Here is a 27,777-nt window from a genome sequence, read left to right as displayed (position 1 = left end):
AGTATATTGTATTTTTTTACTTACACACTTTTAATATATAAAAATATCAAAGTATACATTTTTTATATAATATTAGAGCACTCCCTCATGTGGCTCATAATGAATCAAGTACTCTCATGGGTGCTCTTTTAGGTCTTCAAGCACCTTCTCTCTTATGAATAACTAGCACTTCCCCTTGAAATACTTAAGGGGAAATACTTTTTGACTTTATAGATTAAGGTCATTTTTATAGTTACTTTAAACGAGCATTCTTACTAATACCTCTCATGGACTAGGAGTATTCTTATGGGTGTTGTTTTTTAACACTTTTACTGATACTCTTCATGGATAACTTGTCTTTGTAGTACAAGTTTGAAGTTTAAGCATTTACTTGGACACTCCTTGAACTTTAAGCACCCAATTGATGCCCTTTTTGGATTAAATCACTCTTGCTGGTACTCTTTTTAGAGTACTCTTACTAGTTTTCTCATAGATTTTGAGCACTCTTATTGGTGTTCTCAACCTTTGGAACACCCTTCTGAGTGCTTTATTTATTGATCTCGAGCACATTCTTGGGTGTTTAGTTTCTGGAATATATTATTGGGTGTTCATCTTACTAGTGTTCGAGATTGTCGCTAATGATAATTTATCGGCTTGTCAGGTGCTCGTTGTATTTATAATAATTCATATGAAAAATCACCTATAGTGTGACTATTTTTATTGAAAACTTTAAAATAACCTTGATTGCCTTAATATACACTTATAACAATGTCATTAAATAAATAGAAAGAAATAGCTAAAAACTAAAAACAAATTTCTGGTTACTTTCACACGTAACTCCATATTGACCTACCAACCACCTGGTTGGCAATGTTTATTGTTTTCGAGCTCCGTTAAGCATTTCACTTTTTCTCTCCCTATACCTCAAGTGCACCTACATCTTCTTGAGGCTACTCTAGTGGGTTTGTTCAAGCATATTGGTTGTGATATCCTCTTCTTATAAAGAGTTTAGCCTTTTAGATGTCATGACTCATTAGTGCTGTCGCCCACATCATTGTGAAAGCAGTAATGTAATATCTGCTTTCTTAAAGAAATGGAACTTTGGTAAATTGGTCTAGCATTGGTCATTCTATGAATTGCGTGATTTCATATTTGAATGTTTATATGAATTATATATCTTTAAGACCCGTCTATAGTGAGAATGGGCATTTATTTGATTTAAATGATTATTGCATTTTATTGATTTTCGACTATAGTGGATTCTTTCAAGCGATAATAGTAGAATGTCACAAAAGGAAATATTGGACTTGGGTCGAGAATGAATTATTATTTGAGGTAAATAGAAAAGTTTCGTGATTACCAAATTACCCTTGAGGATGGCTAAGTTGGGAGGGTGTTTTAGTCATTTGGTGATGGATAGAAAAGATGACCATGAGCCTTCATTTCCAGCATTTCCTCTTCTTCTTCTCCTCATATTCCCTCTAGAATTGTATCTTGCAAACTCTTGATTCCTCTAAGATAACAAGGGAAATTCAAAATGCTTAAAGGATTAGATTGTTGCCAATCATTTCACCATCATCTAGGATTGGAAATTCTGAGAGGTAAGCCTTGATTATGATGTTCTTCTTGTGTTCTTGAATGTTCTTTAGAATTTGGGGTTTTTGGTTGATTTTCATGATTTGATGATTCTATGTTGTTGGTTTATGTGTATTTATGTTAGAAACATGTTTATGAATGTATTTGAGGTTTAGATTATAATAGAAAACCATTGAATTGATTGAATTTCATAATTGGGGAAATTTGGGTCTTAGAACCCTAGATTATCAATCCTTGATTTGAGACTTGGATTTGATGTTTAGATGCTGTCTAGATGATGTATGTAGTGTTATATAACTGATTTGGAGTTAAAAACAACACTTGTTATGGGTTAGAATTCATTTGGGTTGAGTTTGATGATGAGAAATCGCAGGAAAAACGCAGTTTTTTAGGTTTTTTTGCAGTGGCACCACGGGTCAAGTGGGTGAGCGTTGTGGCGCAATTGCATCTCATTTGGGCTCTAAAATGCTCTCTGACTTCGGTAGCGCCACGACCCTTTTGGGAGGGTGTCGCGGCGCAAATACATTTTCTGGTTACGATTTTTGTGGTTTCATATATTGATCACAACTTTTGACTTTGATGTCAGTTTTGGACGTTCTTTATATGGTTGGAAAGCTTATGAAAAGCTCTACAATACTAGAACCTATGCCAATATTAGATGTGATTATTTTAGAGTCTTAATTGGGATCTAAACATGGTATTAATTGATTTCAAGCTAAGGTTATTAAGACTTAATTGGACATGTTTAAGGTCTTATCGGAGCCTAGATTTATTTATGAAAGTAATGGTAGGTTTTGGTTTAAGGAGAAACTAAACCTATGCTTTATTGTTTGCGACATAGGGTTGTTTATGGACGCTTGAAGAAGATCGCACTTGGGTTGTTATCAATTCATTGCTGGAGTTAAGGTAAGAAGAGTGGACACATGCATCCAGAGAGTATGTTTGGTATTTGTTCTTGCTTATCAGTTTATGCTTGACATTATTCATACCATGATAGTATGGTTAATGATATTCTATGGTTTTGGTCATGATACATGTTTGGATATATGCATGTATGGACTGTTATGAGCATGAGTGTTATTATGTCTTTATATTATAATGATTTGTGAATGTACGAACTATATAGACATGCTTGTATATGCATGTTGATTTAACTTGAGTGTACGGACTCAAGGGGTTGTCGCAAGGGTAGTGGGTCGTTGTAAGAGCAATACTTTTTTATTATAATCAGATGCATATGTTGTATTATATTACATTAAAATATGTGTTATGGTTATGATGTCAGGTTTTATGATTGTGTTGACTATCATGTGTTTATGAATTGGTTATGTTTTGGGCTTAAGGGTTGTGTCCTATATAACTCTTCTTGTTGGGTCTTGACTCACGGGTACTCTATATGTAGGTAAAGAGAAAGGCAAGTAATGAGTAAAAGAGTTGTGGTGGCGTTAGTACATGTTCGGGACAATGTGACTATGTGTTCACTGAATGTATTATGTTATATTTTAATCAAGTATTTTTGTTGTAAAATAACTTTGAGATTCCAGAGTCTCCATTTTCTTTTGAATAATATTGTTTTGAATGATTTTTTACTTTCTTTTAAATCAAATAATGTACACTTATGGTATTTTGGGTTAAAGTATGTATTTTTATATCACGTAAGTAACCCTCGGTAAGTTGGGGCGTTACAAGTAAAACCTAGCCGATTCTGTAGGATATGATATCTTTAGTCTAGATGCATGCTTCTTATTTTCGTATACATAATATAAAATAGAAAACACCAAAACATGCTAACATGTGAATCAATCATGTAAATATTCAAATAAACACATAATATTTACAATATGCGTAGCGAAACAATGTCTCATTCCTTTGAATTCCCTAACATTTTGTTCTAGTTGAATGCAAGGAATTGTCAGGAATTCAAACCGCTAAAACACAGCACCACAATCTTCCAAACCTTTCTCTAATTTAGATCTAACAAAGGGTGGGCTAAGTCTCAACACATGAGAAGACAAAAATACAAAGAAAGAGAGAGAGGGGCGGCCTAAAGTGAGAATTTTGACAAAGTTTTCTTACCTCAAAAACTTGAAATAACCAAGGTTATTATTTTCTTATAAGCTCCTTAAATATGATCTTATATTATTTTATACTATAGTTTATACTTGAGTGGTGGAATTAGAAAAATTGCTTTAGAAGTATATTCTTTTTATATAAGCTATGATTTTATGATTTAGAAAATAATTGCAATTTGGATAATTATAATTATTGGAATTATTATTTAAAGAATTTTATTTATTTAATGGAACTTAGAAATACAAGATTAATTTAGTATATAGTTTTTTCTTTAGGAAAATAAGAATTAATAAAAGATGTACACATGTTATTGGAGGTAGATGTTGTGTACATGTGGCATTAATTTAAGTCCCAATCATTTGAAATTACCATGCATGGTTGAAATTCCCTATGGTATACCTAGTTGAATTTTTAAGCATTTTATCAAATTAATTTAATAGGTGGCATAAGAATCTTATGTTAATGAATTAAAGTGTCACTTGGTTGAAGACCAAGCAAAGGTGGCGTGTGAAGCATAGGATTAGGAAATGGTGGACTTGTTTGAATTTAAGTGAGTATGTGTCAAAGAGAACTTGCAAAGTGGAGCTAGCAAGACTATGCATATGGAGTCAGAAGGTAAAGTAGAGAATATAGGTGATGGATGAAGCTTGATTGACACGTGTCAAATTTGAAATGTATAGCGAAGACTAATGAGGAAACAAATAGGAACTTTCACTCTATTTTGTTACATTAGAGTATATGTGGCATTAGAAGAGAATGTGTAGCATTTGAATAGAGTGAAGAAGGGGCTGGCCGAAACCACTAAGGGGAGGGGGAAGTTCAAAATTTAAAAACTTGTTTGAAGAATAGTGGAAAAGTTAAGGAAAGGGGTTGAGATCTCTAGCCTATAAATAAAGCATTAGAGCTCTTTATTTTTCACACACTCAAAGCTTCCAAGACTCATATTTTCGAAAATTTCTCTCTCAAATTTCTTCCATTTTTTCTCATAAATACCCCATATAGCTGGAATCACCAAGAACATTAATGGTGTTTAAACTCTTCTTCTTCTTTTCTTTTGAGTTTAAAACCTAGCCTTGTCACTATCACCATCATAATTCCCTCTGTTGGCCGAGATATACCTAGCCCAAATCACCATTTTTCAAGCCGAAACATTATAATAATTATCAAGCCTCATAAAGTTCAAACCCTAGTTAATTCAAAGATAGTCGTCGTTCTCTCAAAGGCTCGGGATATTAAGACCGTGTTATCTTGTTTCTAGGGTTAAGGTATGGTTACTCAAAGGCTTTAGATTATAAAATTAAGTTATATTTTAGGCCCTAATTTTAGTCTTTTATTTTTATGTGTAAGGTGTTGGACGTGAACCACTAGTATTTACAAGCAATCTCTGTACTCTTTTAAAATTAGATAGAATTAGATTATGACCCTAAGTAAATGTTATGACACTAACGTTCATGTACAAGAAGATAAGTATGGTTGGGCCTAAGTGAAGTTCATATATGGACCTAAGTGATGTCCAAAATTGTAAGATGGACCTAAGTGATGTCCAAAGCTGTATGATGGACCTAAGTTAAGTCCAAAGGGCTCGGATGAACAAAACATTATAAGCCCTTTATCTATACTTGGCTGATTCGATTATAACTATTATGATTATGACAATATTAATTTTATGAAGTATGACATTATAATTGTTTGGTTATGTATGATAGCGATTCTCTTTGTATGATAGTGTTATTATAGTAATGCGTAGCTTTATGGCATTATTCAATAGCGGAATATTTGTGATATGTATGAACATTGTTTGTATGCTTGTTATGGTTAAATTTTTCTTACTGGGCTTAGAAGCTCGCTCTTTATAGTATATTTGTGCATATCAAAGTAAGTAAAGAAATAGATGGTAAGTGGCGGGTTGGACCTGGATAGCTGCATGTGTATTCGTGAGGGCCATATAGCTACTGGAAGATCTAAGGCATATATTTTGTTTCTTAGTTAGTATTTTATTTCTCTAAAAATAATGTTGCTTTACTTTTGTTTTTAAGACATGTTTTATGTTGTAAAATTGGGATCCCGTTTGAAGTAGTATATATTTTCAATAAAGAGCAATGTTTATGTTTTTATGTTTCAACGCTAGTTCTCTATATTTTATTTATGAGAAAAATAAGGGCACTACAAAACTCTTCTTATAAAATTACTCACTTAAGGTTTTGTTTATAGGCAAATACTAGGCCAGCCAAAATAGGGTTGATACCATTCTTGATTTAATTATTTAATTAAATAAATAAGTGTATAATTGAAGCAACTACTTGCTCACAAAGCACACACATGGTCAACCATACAAGGGTATAATTTTTATTTTAATTTTTCAATTTTGTTTCTAAAATTACTCAAAATCAAATCCTTATTTATTTATTTTAAATGATAATTAATTAAATACTTGTTCAAAATAACTATTTATATTTTGAATCTTAATTTAATTTATTTCAATAATATTAATACTAACTTATTAATATCAATAAAATTGTCCAATTGTCTATAAAACTCTCTTTAGAGAATTTCTAATTAAATTCTTAAACTTTCTCTTATTTCTAATTCTCACCAATATCAATAAATAATTCACCATTATTTATTTATGTTGACCCAGTCAACTCGATATTACTAATTGATAATTAAATCAATTATTTGAAATTATTAGATCTAATTTTGCTAGAGACATCATGGGCCCATGATCCCAAGCTACAATAAGTTCATGTGAGTTTATTTATGGTAATAAATTATCTCACAACTTATTAATTCCTCGTGACTCTACTATAGACTTTGAATTTAACTTTTGAGTTCATATAACATATTTTTCAAACAACAAATAAGTTATCCATTGTTATAACTGTAAGGGCTTATGCCATAAAAGCATGTAGAAAGATATTTTATCGATTTAAATAAAAATACATTTTTATTATATTTGAATGTTATAATTTTTATTTGAATAATTTATATAAATATCAATAAAATTTCATATTCATTTATGAGGATATGATCTTGTATTAGTACGAGAGAATTAAGATCGTATACAATGACTAAATTGTCAGTAACATATTAAAGTAAAGAATCTTTAATGAATGGTTACTAGTACGATTTACTAAGCATACGAGATGCAAGTAGTCTAGATTCGGATTACCTATGTGGATAGACATTTTGGTAAAGGTGTTGTACATAATAGTGATTATATATGACAGGACTGATATGAATTAACTATCTTTACAAAATTACCATTTTCCATAAAGATTTAATTCTTATCATAATAGATGATCATTTGTAGATCAGTCTAAATCTTGAGTAGTCATGAACTCTTGTTTATGTTTATTGGATCTTTTGATTCATTCGTTAAGGTATTTTAATATAATGAGGCTAGTGACTTTTGTTTTGGAGACTCAATATCATGAATGGTTGGGAACATGATTTACAATAATGGAATTCATGCTTTCCTAACGAATCGAATATTGGTTCCCTAAAGGGTTAATTCTGGAACTGAATAGTTATTGAGCTCAAAATTATAATTTGATTATAGATTAATTATTCACTAGTGAATTAATGGTACTTAAGGAATAAGAGGTAATTAGAAAGGTAAAATAGTAATTTTGACCATCTCTAATTAACGAACCAATAAATAGATGACACAACTACATTTATTGATTATATCAATGGACTACAAGAGAAAACTCTGTAAATATAATTTTATAAATACTTAGAGTGAAATTCCATATATATAGTGGAGTAATCATGGAATTAATAAATAAGATTATTGAATTAAAGAGTGTGGATGCTCAAAACTCCACGCTTATAAAAGGTCCAAAACATGTGCTAAGGTCCCATAAGTGCTTAAGTACGTACCTGTGCCTACGCCCCTAGATGTGTATTGATAAACCTTGTCGAATGAAACTCTGGCAGGTGAGGCGCACAGGACCCCCATCGCGTGCCTCGCGCCACGCCCAGGCCAGCGCCTTGCGTGCCCGTAGCTGCCCAGGCGGCCTCGCCCAGGCCAGCGCCTCGTGCGCCCATAGCTGCCCATGCAGCCTCGCGCCTTGCCCAGGCCAGAGCCTCGCGCGCCCGTAGCTGCCCAGGCAGCCTCGCACCTTGCCCAGGCCAGCGCCTCACGCGCCTGTTGCTGCCCAGGAGGCCTCGCGCCTTGCCCAGGCCAGCGCCTCGCCCAGGCCAGCGCCTCGCGCGCCTGTGGCTGCCCAGGTGGCCTCGTGTCGGGCACCTCAAGATGGGGTATCCTATGAGGACCTGTGGAAACTCCAACGTTTAGAGGTAAAAGGAACAAGTATAATTCAAAAAGATCGTACAAGTACGGAGCTCATACGGGGTACGACCTTTAAGACCCCGTATGTCAGATCTGAATACTCATACCAGACAAGTAGTGGGAGAACTAGGAGAAGGGACATGGCCTGTATGCTTCTAACCAGATGTCAGAGTCGATGTCGAGGTCACCTCAAGGAGAACACCCTCAGATTTACGAGAAGAACTCAACAAAAAGAGGGCGGGTAAAAGGACCATGCCTCCTATAGTGCCTCGGGAAGGCAAAGGAAAGGAGGATCCTAACCCATCCACGCTGAGAGACTCCTTGAACAGGAGGAGACAAGACCTGGACACAGAAATGAGGAGCCTACGAAGCAAAATCATCACCGCCTCTGGAGGACAATGAGGATGAGTTCGACCATGAGTCGCCCTTCATCAAGGAGATACAAGCCATCCGGCTTCCAGCCAACTTCAAGGAGCCCCATATGACCCCATACGAAGGAAGCACAGATCCTAAATATCATCTGGATGCATTTAACGACCTAATAAAGCTAAGGGGATTAATAGCGGGACTAGATGTCATTGCTTTGCTGTCACATTGAAAGGACCTGCGTACAAATGGTTCAAAAGACTTACACCAGGGTCCATCAAATCTTGGTAACAGTTTTCCGATGAATTTCTCCAACAACACCACGCCGTGTGGGACTACACGATGCCGGGCACCATCCACGCCAACGTGAAGCAAGGAGAGAATGAGAGTCTAAAGAGGTACATTCACAGGTTTAATATGGAGGCGGCCAAAGTAGGGAGCTTGACCCGTAGAGAGCTGAAAATGGCCATCACAGCCGGAGTACGCCTGGGAAGCAAGTTATGGGATAACATGCTCAAGAGGGAGGTCACAGACTTGGATGACTTCTATGAGCGGGCGCAGAAATATATTCGCGTGGAAGATGGTCACGAAAGCCTCAAGGCCAGAAAAGGCCAGTCTCCGCCAAAACCCTCAATCCGAGAAAGCCAAAGTGGTACAAAGAAGAAGAGGGCCTATGAAGGAATGAAAGATGATCGACCCCGGAAGCATCAGCGCCCTGATGAGCACAAACAAAGCCCCTACACCTTTTATACTGACCTCACCCTTGCGAGAGAGCATTTTATCATTACGAATGAAAACCAGGTCCTTTTCAGAAGGCCCTCGCCAATGAAAAAAGACCGGTCCAAAAGAGACCCGAGAAAATATTGCCAGTATCACAAAGATATCAGCCACACCACTGCGGAATGCAACCATTTGAAGGTGGAAATCGAGGAGCTTATCCGCAGGGGACATTTGGGCAGATATGTCCATAAGGAGAACCAAAGGCCAGAAGAAGGAGCATCCTCACCGCGGGCGTGAGAGGTGGCCCCAGAAGTATAAGGAGAGGTCAAGATCATCTTTGGAGGACCAGGATTCGGGGGCGAATCAAGGAAGGGACGAGATAGATATGCTAGGGAGGCCAGATGAAGTCCACCATCGTGCGTCTTAAGTCTGGAGCAATGCCCCCCGAAGAGTTTTAAGGGTGAAAATGACTCAATAACCTTCACTGAGTAAGACACCCGGGGTGTACATTTCCCCCATAATGACCCCCTAGTGTTGACTGTCCAGCTTGCTAACATGAGGGTGCATCGGGTCTTGGTGGATAACGGAAGCTCTGTGGACATCTTATATCGCCCAGCTCTGGAGAAGATGGGACTAAACATCCGACACCTAAAGCCTTGCATTACCTCTTTGTATGGATTTACGGGAGATTCAATACAGCCCCTATGGGCGATCGAGTTAGCCCTCACTATGGGAGAACAGCCCAGAGAAACCACCATAATGGCAAACTTTGTTGTGGTAGATTGCGCCTCAGCCTTCAATGCGGTATTAGGGAGACCATCCCTAAGATAATTGAAGGCAATAACTTCTGTATACCACTTAGCTATGAAATTCCCAACTCCTGGGGGAATAGCATGCATGAAAGGAGAGCAGAAGAAAGCGAGAGAATGCCATAACACATCCCTCCGCACGGCCACAAAGTCATCAATGCCTATGGAAATGGTTGTGCATGAAGGCATAAACCCACACGAATTAGACCCACGAGTCACAGAAGAGCCCAGAGCTAAACCAGTAGAGGAGTTGGAGGAAGTAACGGTCATGAATGAGCCGTTGAGAAAGTTGAAGGTAGGAAAAAACCTTGTGGGTGACGTGAAGGAGAAGTTAGTGGAGTTCTTGAAAGCCAACCTCGACGTATTCGCCTGGAGTCATGAGGATATGGTAGGGATAGACCCAGCGGTCATGTGCCACCATTTGAACATCGACCCAAAAGCAAGGACGGTGAGGCAGAAAAGGAGAGCGCTGGACCCAGAAAGATATGCGGCCCTAAAAGAGGAAGTTGACGAGTTAAAAGCAAATGGGTTCATCCGGGAGGCCTTTTACCCACTATGGGTATCAAACCCAGTGTTAGTCCCGAAGCCCAACGGAAAATGGAGGACTTGTGTGGACTTTACTATCCTTAATAAGATCTGCCCTAAGGACAGCTTCCCGCTTCCTAGGATAGACCAGTTAGTAGATGCCACAGCAGGACACGAACTACTTAGCTTGATGGATGCATATTCCGGGTACAACCAAATACCCATGAACCCAGCTGATGAAGAGCACACTTCGTTCATAACAGACAAAGGGTTGTATTGCTATAAAGTGATGCCCTTTGGTTTAAAAAACGCAGGTGCCACTTATCAAAGGTTGGTGAACAAAATGTTTGCAAATCAAATAGGAAGGAACATGGAAGTATATGTGAACGATATGTTGGTAAAGACAAAGAAGGTGGGGGAGCTCACCAATGATCTCATGGAAATTTTCGACACCCTTCAAAAGTTTAGAATGAAGCTGAATCCACTCAAATGCACCTTCGGAGTTTCGTCAGGAAAGTTCCTGGGTTTTATGGTGAATTCCCAAGGTATCGAGGCTAATCCTGAAAAAAATCAAGGCCTTGCTGGAAATGAGCCCACCACGAAGCAAAAAGGAGGTGCAGTGCTTAACGGGGAGAGTAGCATCCCTCAATAGGTTCATCTCCAGGTCTACTGACAAATGCCTCCCTTTCTTCAACATCCTAAAAGGGAACAAAAAGTTCGCTTGGGATGATGAATGCCAAGATGCCTTCACCAAGCTAAAGGAACCCCTTGGAAAACCACCCCTTTTGGCCAAGCCAGAAAAAGGGGAAAAGTTGTATTTGTATTTAGTTGTATCAGAGCACGCCATAAGCGCCACCTTAGTCAAGGGGGAAAAGAAGCACCAACAACTTGTGTACTATGTGAGCAAACAATTGATAGACGCAGAAGCCTGAAATAGAGAAGTTAGCATAAGCCCTAATAGTGACTTCTCGAAAGTTGAGGCCCTGTTTTCATGCTCATTATATTGAGGTGCTCACAAACACCCCCTGCGTCAAGTCTTGCACAAGCCAGAGACTTCAGGAAGGTTGTTAAAATGGTCAATTGAATTGAGTCAGTTCGACATCACTTACACCCCAAGGACCTCAATCAATGGGCAGGTATTTGCAGATTTTATAGTCGAGTTTGCATACCGACCCCAAGAGGAGGGGGAAATAGAAGAGAATGAACCGGCACATGAAGAGGAAAAGCACCCTTAAGAATGGAGCCTCCATGTAGATGGGGCGTCTAACGAAGGGGGAGTCGGCGCTGGCATAGTGATGACGGGACCTGAAGGGCACAAGATGTATTGTGCCTTGAGATTTGGATTTGAAGCTTCCAATAATGAGGCAGAATATGAGGCGTTGTTGGCTGGCCTGCGGCTAGCTAAGGAGTTAAAGGTAACCCACTTGCATGTCTTTAGTGACTCACAGCTGGTAGTGTTTCAGGTGAAGGGTGATTACCAAGCTAGGGTTCCAAAAATGGCTGCATATCTCACCAAGGTGAAGGGGTATTTGGATCAGTTCAAAAAATACATCATAGAACATATCCTAATGGAGCAGAACATGAATGTTGATGCACTCGCAAAACTCGCCTCCACACGAGATGAAGACACGCTTGAGTCCATACCGGTCGAATACCTCCCTAAGCCAAGCATAGCAGAAGAAAGAATCAATATGGTCAATAGCATAGAGGAGCCATGATTTGCACCCATCGTGAAGTACTTAAATGACAGAACCTTTCCTTTGGACAAAAAAGATGCCCGTAAATTGACTTACAAGGCTGCTCAATACACCCTAGTAGATGGAGCCTTATATAAGAGAGGCTTTTCTACCCCACTCCTGCGGTGCGTAGATAAGGGTGAGGCTTTAAAATTTTTGCAAGATATACATGAAGGGGAATGTGGAAATCATGCTGGGGGGCAGTCCACGCCGAAGAAGGCCATCCGCCAGGGGTATTATTGGCCAACCATGGAGAAGGACGCGAGCGACTTCGCAAGAAGGTGTGACAAGTGCCAGAGACATGCGAATTACCCCCGACAGTCACCAAATGAGCTGGTGAGCATGACCAGTCCGTGGTCCTTCACTGTGTAGGGGATTGACTTGATTGGAGCACTGCCAACAGGAAGAGGAGGAGCTAAATACGCGGTGGTAGCAGTCGAATATTTCACTAAGTGGGTGAAAGCGGAGCCTTTAGTCAACATAACGGCTAAGCAGATCACCACCTTTGTCAACAAGTATATTGTCTGCAGATTTGGAGTACCTTACAAGATTATCTCTAACAATGGAACGCAATTTGAAGGAAGAATGTTTGAGGAATACTGCAAGGCAAAAGGAATCCAGAGGAGTTTCTCCGCAGTAGTACATCCACAAGCCATGGACAAGTAGAGGCTATCAACAAGATCCTGAAAAGGAACTTGAAAACTAAGTTGGAAAAGTTGAAAGGGGCCTGGGTCGAGGAACTCCCAAATGTACTCTGGGCCTATAGGACCACCCCTTGTTCCACCACTGGGGAGACACCTTTCGCCTTGGCCTACGGTTGCGAGGCTGTCCTTCCGATAGAAATGAATATTAACTCCATCCCCACGCAAGCATATGATGACCAGGCTAACATCACAGCATTGGTCAGGAACTTGGACCTGCTGGAAGCCAAGAGAGAAAGGGCACAACTGAGGTTAGCCACATATCAACAATGAGCAGCGAGGTACTACAATTCAAGGGTGTGAGAGAGAATGTTCAGGGTAGGAGACTTGGTACTGATGAAGGTACTCCCCGACATGCGAGACCCGGGGGCGGGGGTACTAGGGGGGAACTGGGAAGGACCCTACTAGGTCGCTCAGTGCATACCCCCAAACACCTACAAACTGGCCCGCATGGATAACACCGTTATACCTCGGGCATGGAATGCAGAACACCTCAAGAAATACTACCAGTGAGACTTCTGCACCTGATGCAAAGAAGACCTATGTTTAGTTTGTACCTAGTTATGTTAACTTAGTGAGTAAGAATCAAAGAGGCTACCTGGGTAACCTCCCAATTAGATGTAACCCTTTCATGTATGTCATTGTAACCTGCACGCTATGAATGAAACTGTTCGCAACTTCACGTGTTATTCTTCTTCTCTATAGCATCCGCCAAAGTGCCTGCTGAAATAAATTTCACCAAGCACTTGGGGGGGGGGGGGGGGGGTAGGACAGGAGGAAAAATATACAGCAAAGAAGAGGATCCTAAAAAGGACCCCCTATCAGGAGGATCCTAAAAGGACCCCTGATATCAAAAGATCCTAAAAGGACCCCTTATATCAGAGGGAACCTGAAAAGGACCCCTTATCAGGAGGATCCTAAAAGAACCCCTTATATTAGGACCCTAAACGAGGCCCTTATATATATATATAAAATGTGATGAACCCTTGTGAACATCAAGGAGGCCAAAAGGTCCTACAAAAAAAAAAAAAGCTTCCAAATAAAGGCAGATGCTCCCACGAGAGGAAAGGCCTTAGAAAGAGCACCCACCAATAAGCCTAGAGCGGCCACCAAGCCGTCTAGCCAAAAAGGGTCCTAAAAGAGACCCTTGCAAAAATAGTACTATGAATAATGACGAGAATGACGCTTCTCGCAAGAAATAATAAGCGCGCGCAAAAATATATAAAAGGATAACTAGAACCTAAGGGGTCAATATATCCTTATAAGAGCAATCAAGAGACACTAAAGAGGGACCTATTGAATCCCTTCACATGAGCTCGAAAGGACCTCAAGCCTAATAAATAAAAAAGAGAACCTATCGAACCCCATCATGCGAGCTCAAAAGGACCTCGAACACAGAGGAATAATAGATGAATGATCGCATATGTATATATAAAAAAGAGTTTTGATAACATAACAAGACTCGGAGAAATTACAAGCAGAATATGGCTCGAACGAGCATACACCCACATTGGACTAACTGGCAAAAATTGAAAAATGATAATCTCAAGGCCTCCTGCCACGGGCGTCCCACTCAGCCACCCGGGCAACGGCATGCTCACCAAAGGAGGAGAAATTGAAGTTAGGATTCTGTCTCCATACTCCATAAAGGGCGCGCTCAATGGATCTATACTCAATAGTCGCCTTGTCCACCTCCATAGCTTCCTTATCCGCCTCCATAGTCACCTTGTCCGCCTCTAAGGAAGTGACCCTCCCCTACAACACTGTGATAGTAGCCTTGGCACCCTCAAGTTCAGTCTCTAAGCTAGTGACCCTTTCCTGCAGCATCGTGGCCTTGGCAATCGCCCTCTTATTCTTTTTTGATGAGGAAGAAGCCTTCGCCAAGGCCTTCTCTAGCTTAAGCCTGGTTTCAACAAGTTCCCTCTCGAGCTCCTGGACCTGGACCGTAAGACGGTCCCTCTCAGCATTCGACATGGAGAGGTCTTGAGCCGAGTTGTCAAATCGTTGCGCCACTGTATAGGTCTGCACAAGAAAAATAACAATAAAAATAATAAGCAACAAAAAAGAGAAAGAGAGAAAAAAGGGATAAGGCCGACATAAGATGTATGAACTCACCCAAGCGACGAAACGTGCAAGAGTCTCACCGAGCTCCGACATAGTAAAACTCCCAAGACCACTCCAATCAGCCTCAGGAAGGTCCGTGGCGATCTGGACATACCGTCGCCCATAAGAGGCCGCCATACAGCCCACCCAGGGCGCCCCTTTTGAACCAAGGGCGCTTGGCTGAGTAAGGACAGACGACCCGCTCGCCGAAGGAGGAGGGGGCATAAGAAGATCAGAAAAATGAGCCCCCAATGGACTAGGAGGGGGCGCAGGAAGATCGGAAAAATGAGCCCCCGATGGACCAGAAGGGGGCGCAGGAAGATCGGAAAAGTGAGCCTCTGATGGACCAGGGTCAAGGGAAGCCTGAGGAAAAGCATCGAAGTCCTCAGAATAAGGACAAAAAAAATACCCTGGCATGGCCTGTTGATCCTGGGCTAAAGGAGGGTGGGGTTGCCCATGTCCAAGGGAGACCCCCTATGGCACACGCTCTGCCTCACCCTCGTCCGAGAAATGTTTAGCTGAAGTAGCCTTCTTCTTCTTTGATCCAGGAATACTCCACAACAACCCAGGATCTGAAACTGGGGACAGCTTGTGAAGCTTGAGTTTGTCCACGGTGAAAAGGTATGCAGCCATTTTCTCAGTAGGGTCAGCCTCAAGGAACGCATCCACTGCATCCGCCTCCGACCCAATAACTCCAGGCGTGGCGAAATACTCTGCACAATCCACACAGTTGCCAACACAAACATAAGTTCTAAAACAGTAAGTAAAAAAAAAAGGCTTGAAGTACTTACTAGAAGCAGAGCGAAAGTGCTCGCGGACAGAGAAGGGACCCTTCACAAAGAAAAAGTCCTGCTTCCAGGACCCTGGGTTGGACCAGCACCCTCTATCAAGGGGACCGAATTGTTGGCTTTTTGCAGGAAATAAAAGCCCTTGGACTTAGGAGAGGGCATGAGATTGTTCATGAATAACACCTCTTGGGCCGTAGGAGCACACTTGACATGATCCATATACGAGATGAAGAGGCAACTCAAGGTTAGCCAGTTGTTGGGCACCAGTTGGAGTGGAGCAAGGTCAAAATAATTTAGAACCGTGATGAAGAATGGGTGTAATGGGATTGTACCACCCGCTTTCAAGATATGCTCGCTCATAGCCACGTAACCTGGATTTGGGCAGTCAGCCCGGCATGTGTTCGAAGGGACATATAATGTGTAGTCTAGGGGAACACGGTAGTTCTCCATTATTTCAAACAGTTTATTTTCGGACATATGGGACACTAGAGTGGATGCCAACAGGGGGCCAGTGTCCTGATCATCGGTCACCTGTCGTCTCCCTCTCTTCGTCATATCTGCAAAACCAAAAGAAAAAGGTGAGGTGGACACCGAGAACTTTACCCTCCATTTTTTCTTCCTAGCAAGGGTCTTCCACTGAGGCACTGGGTGTGAAAGTGCTAAGCAAGGGTAGATCAAGCATAAGGGTTGAGGAGAAGACGGAACGACCCCATGGCAGTCATTAGGGAAAACGGGTTAGGAGGCTCAAGCGGGAGATGCCCCTCCATAAACTCCAACTCCATCTGCAAATCTAAAAGGGTCACCCTGAGGTTCGCTACATGGTCGTTAAGGTCAAGGGGGAAAGGTACTCCGTCTCCCCTCAACACCGAGTCTATTTCGCTCTCTACCACCCAAATTTTACGCCTAAGTTCAGCCATATGCTCAAGATGACGAATGCGGGCCTACCTTAAGGTGTCGTAGTCATGGTGAGGATTGTCCTCAGGGGACTCCGAGTCTGAAGACAAGTCAACAAACTCGACCCCCGGAGGAGCGTCGAATGAACCTTCACATGCCATGAGACCCCGTCTCGAAAGCAAAAAGGGTTCACGTATAAATGAGAGGATTGCTACAAAACACAAAGGAATGGGCTCAAAACCTCGAGGCACAAGCACTCTAAATAACCAACTACGGAGTATGAATGAGGGCATGCAACCGGGTTAATTCACGACAAGCTCAAGCCAAAGTACCCCATCCCGAGTGGTGCTAAATTGGACCCAATAAACATAAGGGAAAAAAAATATATACCTCAGGCAGGTAAATGGGGCACTGTCGTGGTCAAAAGGAGGTTGAGGGTCGAAAGCACCATTGCAGTCGAAGAGAAGCAAATGGTCGAAAGTACACGTTTGCAAAAACAAGGGAAAAAGGTGTTTTAGTCCTCAAGTACTTGCATGGATATAGACATGCAAAAAATGTACTCAAATTAAAAAAAAAAGGATAGCAAAAGTGAGGTTGTGGGGGATTGAACCCCTCACCTCTTGAAAAGAGCAAGGATCTAAAAACCACTAAGCTAAGGAGATGGAGTGTAAATAATAGGCTAGATGTGAAGGCTTATTTATAGGAGCCACATGCTTATCTCAACCATCAAACCTAAAGACTGATCAGTGGCCAAGAAGGGAGCTTGGCATCTAGATTGAGATCCACGAAGCAAGACGATAGGCTCACGATCAATCTCAAGAAATCACAAGGATCACCACTAACACCACCCGTGCATTCATGACACTATACTGAAAAAGTCTACCAGAGCACCTAAAGGTACTCTCCTAGACTGGGGGAAAGTGTGGATGCTCAAAACTCCATGCTTATAAAAGGTCCAAAACATGTGCTAGGGTCCCATAAGTGCTTAAGTACGTACCTGTGCCTACGCCCCTAGATGTGTATTGATAAACCTTGCCGAATGAAACTCTGGCAGGTGAGGCGTACAGGACCCCCATCGCGTGCCTCGCACCACGCCCACGCCAGCGCCTCGCGCGCCCTTAGCTGCCCAAGCGGTCTCGCCCAGGCCAGCGCCTCGCACGCCCGTTGCTGCCCAGGCCAGCGCCTCGCGCACCCGTGGCTTCCCAGGTGGCCTCGCGTCGGGCACCTCAAGATGGAGTATCCTATGAGGACCTGCGGAAACTCCAACGTTTAGAGGTAAAAGGTATAAGTATAATTCAAAAAGATCATACAAGTACGGAGCTCATACGGGGTATGACCTTTAAGACCCCATATGTCAGATCCGAATACTCATACCAGACAAGTAGTGGGAGCACTAGGAGAGAAGACATGGCCTGTATGCTTCTAACCAGATGTCAGAGTCGACACCACCACCAACACCACTACGCCTGGTGCAATTCCTCTGACACTTGTACCAAATAAGTAGTGGAGATATCCCCACAGAATCTGACCATGTACTGAAGCCAACACCACTACCCCTGAGACCACTCTCCTGACAGTGTACTTGTGTACCATCTGGTCCCCTGGACCACAAAGTATTAGAGGCCATTACAGCCCACTATAAAAGGAACCCTACTTCCACATGGAAAGGGGTTGGAAAAAACACTGTAGCATCATACCACAAGAAATACAAGTTCTTTTCACCATTTTCTTTCTACAACAATTCTCTAAGTTTTTGTTTAGATTTTTGAAGTTCTTCATTGATAAGCTCTATACTTTGATTTTTCTAACTTAACTCCGTTGACGAGTTCTCACCGTCAACAAAGAGTTTAATTAATAATATGGTTTATTGGAGCTTTGTATTATAGGTCCATGGTCTCTGGGTCGCCTCTGTCCTACACTGTCAATGGTAAGGATGTAATAAGGAAGATTTATAGAAAGAATGACTAAATTGCAAAGGAATTAATTTTCCAAGACATGGAAATAATTATGGGCAATTAATTGATTGTGAATTAATTAATTATTTAACTATATAGTTTTTATTTTGAAAACTTTATGTTTGGATTAATATTTGGGAAAGTTCAATTATTATCTCATTATAAGATATTTATGATAAGTCACTCATTTCTCTTCTAGGGTTTCTCCATTTTCTCTTCTTTCTCTCGTTCGGAGTTCATTAGTGGCTTCCTTGGCATTGGTGGTGCTCTGGTTGAGGCATCTTGTTTCTTTGTTATAGGTGTGGGGCACATTGGTGGTGGGCTCTTCTCCGGCGTCGGCTTTTGCGATAGGTCTCTCCCCCTTGGTCTTGGGTGGGTTTCTGTCTTGGCCGACGGAATGGTGGTGGCGAAGGGAGTGGGGTTCTAGGTTTACGTGGGGTGGTGCGGCGATGTCCCTCTATGTGGATCTAGAGCCTTGGGTCTTAGTTTCATGGGTTTTCTGTCGTCTTCTCCATGGCCTAGATTTGGGGCTTCTCTGGTGTCGTTGGGGTAATGCTTGTGGCTGGTTTGCTCTTCTACTTTCGTGGATCTACTATCTGAGTCTCTGTTTTATTTTGTTCTGTTTTAAATCTAAGGTTTCTATTACTTAAGTTTTGTTGGTTTTGTATTTTCTTAGTTAATTTTGGTTGTTTATTCCAGTTTTGGATTTTCTAGTTGTTAGGGATTTGGGGGTTAGTATCCTTGTTTTGTTTGCTTACCTACTGTCTATGATACTATGGTACTTGTTAACGACTGTGACTACGAATGGTGTGTGTGCCTTGTTTTGTCAGTCTATTGACTTTGTTGTCGCTTGCTTACCCCTTTGGGGAATGATTTGCCATTTTGTCTTATCCATGAGTGTTTGTAATGGACTTGGTCCTTAGTTTAATTCTTTAATGAAACTTTGATCTTCCCCTAAAAAAAAGATATTTATAATAAGATATTTTTTATTTATTTATTTAAAATTGATATCTTTAAGATAAAGTTAATTTTGAGTTAACAAATATTTATTTTGGAATAAACATATTATTTTAAATATTAATTAAACAAACAAATGAGAAAATCATGGATAGCCACATAGTGGCGCCACTTTAGGGATTTTCCTATCCGTGGGATTTGACTTTTAAATTTCATCTTTATTTGTTTATTTAATTATTCTTTTTAAATATGATTTAAAGTAAATAATTGAAATATGGTATAACTGATTAGTTTTATTTAAATAAAATAAAGATTAATTAAATTAGTTAATTATCTTTAAAAATCTGAAAAGAAGTGATACTTTTCAAGAAGTTTAATTAACCAGTTGTTATCAGACTTTCTCTAAGAAAAGAAACGATAGAATTTCCTAAACCTAAAATTCTAGAAATTTCTATAGCCTATCTCTTCTAGAAACTCTCTAGATCTCATGTGCTGAGTACATCTAGAGAACCTAAAATCAACTAGTGAATCCTACGTGCCCACACACGTCCTTGTGTGTCAGAGGAAGGCTAAGGTGTGAGCTTTCATAAGGATAGGAAGATTGTTGATTTTACGAAAAGATTCAAGGACATTTGATAGGCTACGAGAGGTAATCTCTATTCTTTTTATGTGTTATTTAATATATCTATATATGTATGATCCTTGCTGGTATTAATAATTTCTTTTAAATCCCTTTTCTACACAATTTTGTTCCGTATTTATATTTTTCCTTATTTAATACCAACAATAACCATTACAGTCAGTCAATCCTCTATAGATGACTTACTAACGAGCTAGGTGCCAATTACAGTTTTATCCCTCATTAGTATTTTATCCTTAACTCCCACTAAGTTCCTTATAAATGATATTTCTATGATCTTAATCAAAGAAATAAGATCTTAATCATTTAACCTTTTGAACAAAGCAACTAAGGAAATCATCTTGTCACTTCTCATACAGAAGTTATAGATTCTATATCTATGAATAATACTCCCACTCAATTACACTACTAAATCTCTAAGATGTAAGTATGGGCTAGGCTGTAGGGTAAGCTGCCAACGAACAAGTTAAAATATTTAAATAATATAATTAGCAGAATATTATCACTCAGAATTAAGATCGACTTGACCTATGGTCAATGTTTTGACATTGAATAGATTCGATAACAACGATACTTTTTTATCTATCAATAATCAATATCAGTCCTAGTCTGATGTAACCAAATACATCCAATCTTATCTACTTGGTCAATATCTTGGACAAGACACCACACCCCCAATGTGTAAGTAGATCATATCGCGATTACCAAATCAGTGAAAATCCAATGCACTGATTTAATCTTAGGACTCGTTCTTTTGAACATATAATTACTACTATAATCTACTGTGACCTAGTCACTATAATTGTAACTATCCATATTTTTAGGATTTTATGAATATTTGTATCAATTGAAAAAAACATGTAATAAAACAGGCGAACAATGCGATTGAATAAACAAAATAATGTCTACTTCTTTTATTGATAATAAAAACGTGTTACATGAGAAATATGAATTTATTAAGGGCATGGTGGAATCTGAAATGGCAGACTGCTTAACACTTCTCCAAATCACAACTCACCCCCAAGACTAAACATCATTCCAGAAGTAGACTTCTTGTCATCGACATCCGTCTGAAAATCAGAATCAGTGTAGCCTATTGGGTCCAGTGAACCACCTAAATAGACTAGCATATAATCATTTTTCCTTCGTAGATACATCAGTATGTGCTTGACCGCTGCCCAATGTTCTCTACCAGGAGTTGACTAGAACCTGCTTACAACTCCCACTGCATAGCAGATGTCTGGTCTAGTGCACAACATAGCATACATAAGACTTCCAACTGCGGATGCATAGGGAATCTATTTCATCTTTTCTTCCTCTTAATGAGTATGTGGAGACTGCTTCTTAGAAAGATGAACTCCATGTTGTGATTGCAACAGTCCCTTCTTCGAGTTCGTTATAGAGAAACATTCAGGTACCTTTTCTATGTACGCTGCTTGAGATAGTGCAAACATCTTGTTCTTCTTGTCCCGAATGATCTGGATACCGAGAATGTAACTAGCTTCACCCAAATCTTTCATCTGAAATTTGGTCCTAAGCCAGTTCTTTATGTCTGATAATTTCTTAACATTGTTGCCAATGAGCAAGACATCATCTACATAAAGTACCAAGAACACTATCATGTCATTTTCCCTTAGTTGGTAAACACAGGGTTCATCGACGTTCTACTCAAAACCATAGGTCTTAATTATTTCATAAACCTTAAGTTCCAGGAGCACGAAGCTTGTTTGAGTCCATAAGTTGACATATTGAGCTTGAGCACTTTCTTTTCTTGTCTAGCTACTACAAATCCTTCTGGTTGATCCATATAAATGGTCTTATTAAGAAAGCCGTTGAGAAATGTTGTTTTGACATCCATTTGGAAAATCTCGTAATCAAGAGAGGTGGCTATGGATAAGAGTATGCGAATAGATTTTAACATGGCCACCAGAGAGAAAGTTTCCTCATAGTCAACTCCCTCTCTTTGGCTATAACCATTTGCCACGAGTCGAACCTTATATGTCTTGGCCTTTCCATCAGCTCATCTCTTCTTCTTGTAGATCCACTTGCACCTAATCGGCCTAAATTCCATTGGTGCTTCTACAAGATCCCAATAGAGTTGGAGTACATGGACTTCATTTCCATGTTCATGGCTTCAAGCCACAGATCCTTTTTAGAACTAACCATTGCTTGTTTAAAAAACAATGGCTCATCCTCGCGAGTGTCGATTACTACCATATTCATTTCACCATCTGTAACGTCCCAAAAATGCTAATAGGGTTTAGTGCCTTGATTAGCGTGTCAGGAGGGCATAACTGGATGTGTGTGTGATTAATTGATTAAATGCGTGACTATGTGGCATGCATGATATATATGATAATATGTGTATGATTAGATGCATGTGTTATGAGTATTAAGTATGCATGTGGGCCCATTCTTGATAATAAGGGCATACTTGTAATATTGGCCTGTAGTGAGCATAAATGTGATTATATGTGTTGAATGATTGCGACCACATTATTATGTGTATATGGCTCGAGGCGATCCTAGTGAGCAGGTTAGCGGAATAGTCACAACGGGGACCAATACCTGGCTTGGGGCGAGCCTATGGGTATTTTGGGGACTTAGTGCGTATTTAGGATTTATTGGGTAACGTGCAGTTATTTGGTGATTAGTTGGGCATAATGGGATTAATTGAGAATTTATAGGACTATTGGAGAATTAGTGGAAAATGGGAAACAAAGACTGTTTTCCCTTGAGGGGCTTCGATGGGAGATTGTTAAGCAGGGGTATAGTGGTTTCTTGGCTAGGGGATAGGCTTGATAACTATTTTCCTCACCACTCCCAACCGACCCTCTCTTCTTCTCTCTTAATTTGGTGGAACTTTGAGGAAGCTAAGGAGAATTGGTGCTGAAAGCTTTGGGAAGTGAAGACTTGAGGCCTAGAAGTTGGTTAGCTGTAGCTAGGGGAAGTAGTTCACAGCCAGAGTGAGTTTTGATTGCTGTTTCAATGGTGCTTTGTTTTGGTTTTATAGTTGTTCTTAGTTTTAAGGTTTAAGATTGTGAATTTGAATTTGGATGGAAGTTTGAGTGTGTTGAGCTGGGGTTTTGTTGCTGGAATCATATTGGTGTTATGTTGGGATTGAATTATAGTTTTAGGATTTATTTTGGAAGTTTTGGTGGACTTTTGGCTGGGAAAAACGCTGGAAGACCCAGGGAATTATGGGTTCACGGGGGCACACCGCGACCCAGTTCATGGGCGCCGTGGCCTGCATGCCCCAAATGGCTCTGGGAGGGCTGCTGATTGTAGGGCGTGCCGCGACCCTAAGGAGCAAGTCGCGGCCCGCCTCCCCCAGATGCAAGAGGTTGTGCCTCTAACTTGAGGCGCGCTGCGACCCTCAGGGCCAAGTCGCGGCTCGCCTAGGCAGTTTTGGTCTAGGGATGTCTTTAGCCTTAGGGAGTCAAACTTAAGCACTCGGAATGATTTCTACTACCCGGTTTAGTAGAAATCGAGGTCCCGGAGGCTAGTATTTGAATCCAAAGTTTTTAAATGGTTTAGGATCTTATGGTTACTTATTATCGCATTGTGACTAGGTTATACCGCAAGGGCTCAAGGATTAGGGATCGTGCTTGGGGCTGCCATATGCTAGCTTCTCGGGACTTGAGGTAAGAAAACTGTACCCGAGTTGTGGATGGGGTTAGAACCCCTTGTATGAATATATTATGAACATGAACATATCTGTAGCTGAGAATATTTGATTGAGCATGCTTGTATGCGCTGCCATTGATTGCTTGCTATGCATTGTGCATCTGTGATTATATTTGTTTACAGGTCAGCCTAAGGGTGTTGGGGGCCGATAGTAAGTGTGCGGAACACAACTCAGCCTAAGGGTGTCGGGGTCAGCTATAAAGCCATTGGACTCGGCCTAAGGGCGCCGGGCCTGGACACTATACAATAAACATAAGTGTGGTTCGCGCTTAACTATTTGTATTGGTTTATGAGATTGATTTATACGTTGACTAAGTTGAGTACTTTTATTGAGATTATTGCATATATTTTATTGTCAGTTGAATCTGGTGAATTATATTTACTGCTTTTACATTGTTTCCTAGTTGTGCATGTTGTTTTAAGTTTTCTTGCGGAGCCTTGGCTCACGGGTGCTACGTGGTGCAGGTAAGGGAGTTAATAGCTGGACCAGTCATGAGTTGGAGAGCTTCAGGAGCGGTGTGTACATATGCAACCTGCTCGATCGCCACGGTCGGGATAGCTTGGGCGGAACTATGGTTAAACCCTGGTATTGCTGCTTAGGATGGCTAAACTGTATCTGTTTATCTTTTACAAGTCTGTAAACTGATTTTTGGGATCCCGTATACAAACTTAATATTTTAATGAAAAATAACCATTTTGTTGACCAAATCTTTTATTATTTGACATCGACTTAGTCTTTAGTTACACATTTAAGTTCAAATAACTTGCTTGGCAGATTAAGCACTATTTTCAACACACAGTGTAACAGTTTGGTTATCTAGGGCGTTACACCATCCATCCTGTAACAAACTGGATTTTGAGAAACCCTCCTCTACGACTAGGCACAGTAACTATCTGACTTGGACCATCTTTCTGTTCTTCTTCCACGTTCTCATCTAGTTGCATTGGTATGGGTTGAACATTTCCTCTTGATTGCATTTCTTCCAACACTATTTTACTTCGAGGTTTGAAGTTTTTCATGCAGTTTTTTTTCCAGAAAAGTAGCATTTGTGGAAGTAAACACTATTGGGAATTTATGGCTTACACTTTCTAATCCAACAATGAATAATGAGAATTAATACAATATTTCAAATCCTAGAGACTAATCAAGAACCATATTCAAAGTATGAATGCAAATCTTGATAATTAAAGAATAAGTAATTAAATAATTATAATATGAATTTAGAAACATTTAATCACAATACAACCATGGATTTAATGATAGAATAACACAAATTAGATCAAGAGAAAGAATAGACCTTTGTGGAGAGATATATGAATCACGAAATGGAACAAGGCTTGACACAAATGAAGATTTGTTGTCCAAAAATCTCTCTACCTAGCTTCCTCCTTGAGATTGCTTGGAGCTACTACAATGGAATGAGATTGGGATTTAGAAGCCTTGAATATTTATGCAAATCAAGTTTCTTGATGAAGATCTTGGATAAAACTAGTAATCTTGAGAACTAGAGAGAGTGGTTTTAGAGAGAGGGGGGTGAGTGATCGATCCACCAAAGACTCCAAGTGACTCCTTAGGAACTGTAACGCCCTACTACTCAGGGACCGTTACACTGTGTGTTTTAAATAGTGTTAAACTCGCTAAGCGAGTCATTTGGTCATAACTGTGTAACTAAACGTGATTAACAGTTTAGGGTTAAAATTTTGGTCAAAGATACAAACGTTTCACTAAAATGTTTACTGTATACATGGGATCCCAAAATACATTTAAAAGGTTAATTACAATAAAAAAAGTTACAACATGTCGACCTAAGCGGAAAAATAGGGTTTGACCCTAGTTCCTCTTTAAACCCTCGACCGTGGTGGTCGAGCAGCCGCATATGTACACATCGTCACCTAGGCTCTCCAACTCAAGGATGGTCCAGCTTTCTTTTCCCTTTACCTGCATCATATAGCACCCGTGAGCCAAGGCTCAGCAAGAAAACTTAAACATGATCATAAGCAGTTAATAACATATTTCTAAATCATAATAAGCATGCCTAAAGTATAACACTATCCTTTAATGGCCCCAAGGGAAAAATCTTCATTTGTCACGTTTCCCGCTAATCCTCAAGTAATCCTATAAATTCCCAATTAATCTCGACATACCCAAATAATCACTAAATAATTACTTGTTACCCGTTCAACCTCAAATACATAGTACATTCCCAAAATACCCCTAGGCTCACTCTGAGCCAGGAATTTGACCCCGCTGTGACTATTCTGCTAATCCGCCCACTAGGATCGTCTCGGACCACATATCTCAAATGTATCCCCATAACACTGGGGTCTCACTCACAATACATACATAATGCAAATATACCCTCAACGGATCAAAAATTACACCTTATTAAAATTTCCTCGTCGAAATTTATTCAAACATCTCAGGATACTAATTCCACAAACTTGACTATAACTCCAGAGCCAGGTCCTTTACCTTGCCACATCTTTGTAACACCTTCAAAAGAATGATAGTCTTAATCTGTATGACTTTATCTATTTTATCCTGAATTTCCAATGGCTTTTCCTTACACAATAATTTTCATTGAATTTCTAGGGTCTCCTCACCCAATCAGGAATCGTACTCGATACCCCTTTTCCTTAACATTATCACCAGTAATACCTTATGAGCCTCTACCCAGGCTGGAGTAAGGCTAATCTATAGGCCCCTTTCCTAATCCTTATTAGGATCTCACAAATATGTCAAATCTAGAGTCAAAACTCCTTTTTCTTTTCCGAACCATCTTACCATTGTTAGTTCATAATACTCGGAGAAATACAAGGTCCCCATTCTTGGAACTCCACGTTCCCATATTTAGATTTGCAAACACTTATGTTCTTTCAGTAAAGCAGATACTCCTGCCCTAACAATCCATGATAATTTCATTGGCCTTCCGAACCGACTCTAAACCCGAAAATTTCTTGTCCCTCGTCTCAGTTCTTGAAATGAGTACTCCTCGTCTCTTATCTCATAATATCTTATTCAAAGCCACCCTAGCTATCAACCGGAATTCATCACTGTGACAATCCACTCCAGGGACCGTATCTACCTTGATACCTCAAAAACTTACACATTCAAAGTAGACTACTTAGAGTCTGAGTTGGTCCTTCAAGTTGTCATTCTGTCTTAAGGTAACCAATAATTCCAAATCCCAATCTTATACTAGTTGCCCTCTATGACCCTTTTCAGAACCTGGGGACTAAAGGGTCTCAATCTGACATTATCGACTTCGGTGTCCAGTGGAGACATATAGTCTCCTTTCGTACACACTCCCTCGTTTGATATCTCACTCACACAAACATATTTTAACCTATCCCTGCTAAAATAGTAGGATTCTTAACCATTCCTACACGATCTTCTTTCTGTATTTCATTGTTCATAGAGTTATATCTGTCAACTATCAATCACAGATTATATACCAATCCCGGTCATTACCTCACCTGACCTTACTGTAGTCCATTACGAATCATACAAGTGGCACGGACTTTTCCCACCCAAGGTGTCCGCCTCTACATTAGTTTTCTCTAAGTAAAAAGGATTCCAATGTGGGTCCTTCACTAGTGCCTACTAGCGCTTTTATCTCATGGTCAACCCCCCCTATGGGTGACAAAATGCTTTAACTTTCATGCTAATGTACGCACTTATTTTCCATAAGTGTTGTCACCTCACCCTAACCGTGGCTATCTGGCATTACTGTCAACTCAATGCCCCGTGTAGAACATCTATGTCCTTATCCTTTCATCTACCATAAAGCACAAACAATTACCTTTTTTCATTCTACACATGGGCGCACCCTAGTCCTTGACGCACTGCACTATAATTTCATGTTTTAAGTAAGGACAGTATCCATCATGTCGTCCTCTTGTATCAATCCATCACATGCTTATTCTAATACCATGGCATGCTAACCAACCTTT

The sequence above is a fragment of the Humulus lupulus genome, chromosome 6, assembly GCF_963169125.1.
Source record: "Humulus lupulus chromosome 6, drHumLupu1.1, whole genome shotgun sequence".
Taxonomy (NCBI): domain Eukaryota; kingdom Viridiplantae; phylum Streptophyta; class Magnoliopsida; order Rosales; family Cannabaceae; genus Humulus; species Humulus lupulus.
The sequence above is the reverse complement of the archived record's forward strand: the minus strand, read 5'-3'. Positions refer to the sequence as shown.